This window comes from Otolemur garnettii, unplaced genomic scaffold (assembly GCF_000181295.1).
Source record: "Otolemur garnettii isolate 467f Iridium unplaced genomic scaffold, OtoGar3 scaffold00063, whole genome shotgun sequence".
Classification (NCBI taxonomy): domain Eukaryota; kingdom Metazoa; phylum Chordata; class Mammalia; order Primates; family Galagidae; genus Otolemur; species Otolemur garnettii.
This window is the reverse complement of record NW_003852458.1, coordinates 5,871,402-5,875,160: the sequence shown is the minus strand read 5'-3', so window position 1 is coordinate 5,875,160 and position 3,759 is coordinate 5,871,402. Positions and strand designations below refer to the sequence as shown.

At 38.6% G+C, this 3,759-nt stretch overlaps 1 non-coding gene across 1 annotated transcript; it reads right to left on the bottom strand.

The window, feature by feature from the left end:
- Positions 1–3,284: 3,284 nt before the first annotated feature.
- LOC111726393 lies at positions 3,285–3,438 on the bottom strand. Its single transcript, XR_002774177.1, has one exon. It is a non-coding gene; the product is annotated as a small nucleolar RNA SNORA62/SNORA6 family (small nucleolar RNA).
- Between the last annotated feature and the right edge of the window lie 321 nt (positions 3,439–3,759).

Here is a 3,759-nt window from a genome sequence, read left to right as displayed (position 1 = left end):
AGACCCAGCTAGTTTTTCCATTTTCAGTAAAGATGATATCTTGCTTTGGCTCGTGCTCAGGCTGGTCTCCAACTCCTGATCTCAAGTGAGCCACCCGATTTAGCCTCCCAGAGAGCTAAGGAAACAGGCGTGAGCCACTGGGCTCAGCTAGAAAACATTTTTTAATGAGGATTGGAAATTGCAATATTATCTTGTTTCTGCTAAAGATAAGATGATTTGCAGGCTTTGTGATACTGCAACATTAAAGAAATTCAATGCTCATCGGCATTATAATATGCATAAGGACCACAAATATTTTAAATCAGAGGGAGTGGTGCAGAATGTGCGATTGCAGAAATTAAAAGATGAAAAGCAAAGACAGTCCTTTTAAGCAGCAATAAGACCTGGAAATAATGCCCCAGAAGCGACTTATACTTAGTAGCTTATGTACTGGGCGGAGTCAGGGAGCCATTCAGTGATGCAGAAATGGTGAAAGAATGCATTGTTGAAACTATAGGATGCTTAGATCCTGATAACATTTTAAAGCACCAACAACTGCCTCTTTCAAGAAGAACCATAACTGATCAGCAGCATGAATTAGTCCTCAAGATAACAAAGCAACTTAATGCAATACTTCAGAAGGAAAAGACAGTATGTATTATTCAATTACATTGGGTGAATCAACTGATACTATTGACTACGTACAGCCTGTATACTTCATTCTGATCGTGACAGAACATTTTCTTTGCTACAAAGATTTACTCACTTTGGGCCCTTGTGAACAGAACACAGGGAATAGATATCTTCAACAATTTTCAAATTAAATGGCATGAAGGTGAACTGAACTTGGTAAATTTAGTGAGGATATTACAGGAAAACATTAAAATTTTTTTTGCACAGATTTTAAAAAATGTATTAACAGATCCAGATGCTCTCATTTCTGTTTATTGTATTTGCATCAGCAAAATCCCTGTGCAACAAGTTATAAGCATGTGTATAAAGTTATAAGCATTGTCAACGGTATTCAGGCAAATGCAACAAAGCATTGTCAGCTTTGTAACAGGAAAAGCTGAATGATGAGATATTCGGAATGGGTTTGCCATATCATTCTAAAGTGGGTGGGCCTAAAGTGAGACTCTGTCTCTAAAAACAAAAAAAATAAACAATAAAAATAAATAAAAATAAAAAGTTATCTTTTCTTGAAACACTTCTTGAAAAGGAAATTTCAGATGAATACTTTCCTTGACTAACAAAGGTCACTGTGAGCAGGATGATTTATGCAAATTATCTGAACAATGTGCAACTGTTATAGTCCTATTAATTGGGGAATGCAAGGAAAAGTTCACAGAGAATTATGACTTCATGCTCAAATTAGCATTTCAACCTCACCTAGTTGAATCACCAAGGCACCTAAAGAACTACAGATAGAATTGATTGAGCTCTCAATAGATGACATTTTAAAGTCATTGGTGATAAGAATGATTATGTTAATTAGTTTGATTTAAGCATTTTACATCGTATATCAAATCATCACATTGTACCCCACAAATGTATACAGTTATGATTTAATAAAAACTAAGTTAAAAAAAGAGCCAACTGAAATATGGCAAAATGCAGAAAAATGCCCATATCGTCAGCAACGTGCCTGAAAAATGCTTTCCTGCTTTCAACGACTTATTGTGAAGATGTTCTTAATGTCCCAAGTGACTGATGCCCATCTAGAGGATCGACTGAAACTACAGACCTTCTTAGTACACCCATATATTCAAATGCTTTCCACGAAAAGCAGACACAACAAAGTCATTCAAAGGTTAGTTAGCATTAAAATTAGCAAATAGTTTTGAAGTTTCTTGAATGGAGCCTTATTTGATTACACGTACACTAATGTGGCCGGCCTTCCAACATAAAAATTTCCCCATCCCCTGCACTATGGTGCAGTATAGTCAGATATAAATTCATAATCTTGGTTCTGACACTTGCTAACTTCACTATTGTGCAACTTCTCTGAGCCGTGGTATCCACATCTACTAAATAAAGTTCATATTAGCCATTTGCCACATAGCTGGCACTTAGCATTTTTATTTAACATGCCTAGCAACCAGTGCTTCCTAGTTACTAGGCACCGGGAATGGTTCAATAAGGTAAAAAACCAAAAACAAACAAAAAAGAAAGTGGGATTTGAGCAGCTAGTGTCCAGAGCCTAGAGACTAAACTAGTATGAAGAAAAGCCTCACATGGGGATTCATGAGTAGTAAAGATTATATTGTTGTAATGAAGTTATATCACCCAGCTGTTGCTATCTAACAAGGTATCCCAAAGCAAAATGACTTAAAACAATATTCTAATATTTCTCACTGGTCTGTGGGTCAGTTGAGCAGTTCTGCTGGTCTGGGTTATGCTGGATTGACCCTACCTTGGCTTACCTGTGTGCCTGAGGTCAGCTGGCATGTGGACTGGAGGTTGACTGGTCTTAGAAGGCTTCAGAGGACCTGAGTCTTTTCCATGTGTCTTTCACAGTATTTTAGAGGCTATAGGTTGGTCCTATTTTCAAGGTCATGGTAAAGAAGTGATGGTGGCAAGAGATGAGTCCAAACTGCATACTTTGTACCACGTTTGTTGTAGCAGCACCTATAGCATATGGCAAGGAGGAGTGAGAGTTATAAGTAACACCTGTATAGCTTGATAATGGAACACCTTGGTCAAAAGGGCATGGGGAGGGAGTTAGCTCTCCTAACAAGCATGAGAGAGCTCGCGAGATGAGAGCAGCAGCAATTGCTACATATGTGGCATAAGAGCCATGAACTCAGCTTCATAAGAGGCTGGAGGAGAAGGCCCTTGGGAGTGAGCTCATTTTGTCACAGACCCGCTTACTCTGACTCTGTCTGTCACTTCTCCTACTTGCAGAACGCCAGTACAGCATCTCTCTGCTAAAAAGATTGTTAAGCTCTGCTAAAGACTGCTAAGATCTATTCTTTTTTTTTTTTTAATTTTATTAAGTCAAATATACTTCTTCTCCCTCAAAAACTGTATCTTTCTCTTTCTCTCCCTTCTGCTAAAGCGAATAACCCTCAGGCACCTAAGATCAATTGCTCCTGAGCTAGATAGCAAAGTGGGCAGTGTCAGGAACACAGATAAGCGGAGTGGTGGGGGGAGCTGGAGGCCTGGCCAGTCCTGGCCCCAGTAAGTGGCAGTGGGATTTGTTAACATCCCACTTAACACATTGAGCCCTCACCAATGTTGTCTTATTTAAGATGACTAATCCAACTCAGTCAAAATCTAACTCAACAAAGAGTTTTTACCATTATACTTGTAGCAAGGAGTATTATCAAACTCCACTCATTGGGCCAGATACCCTTGTGATGTTAGCGAAAAATTTGCCACTCACATAGCTCACAATCTACCCTTGTGAGTTCATCGGCCAGTCAGTGGCCTCAACTCCAAGCTCTAACAACGTACACAAAAAATATTTTTGATGAAACTATTTTATAGGAATATATGCTTAGATGTAGCAAAATATGAACCTTATACCTACTTGAACTCGATACAATTTGCAATTGGTCTATTGTTTATATGCAAAGGGACTCAACTGACACCACTGGAAGAATCCTTTAAAAGCTCATTCTTCCAAGTAATCTCAATGCTCCTCCCTGGGATCCATTTTTACTTAGTCATTTGCATAGAGTTCTGAGAGTTATTGCGCTTCATTTGGTTGGGTTTGTTTGTTTGTTTGGGTAAGAAAGCAAAAGCAAACATAAGCCCATCCCATGTCTGTATTATTCT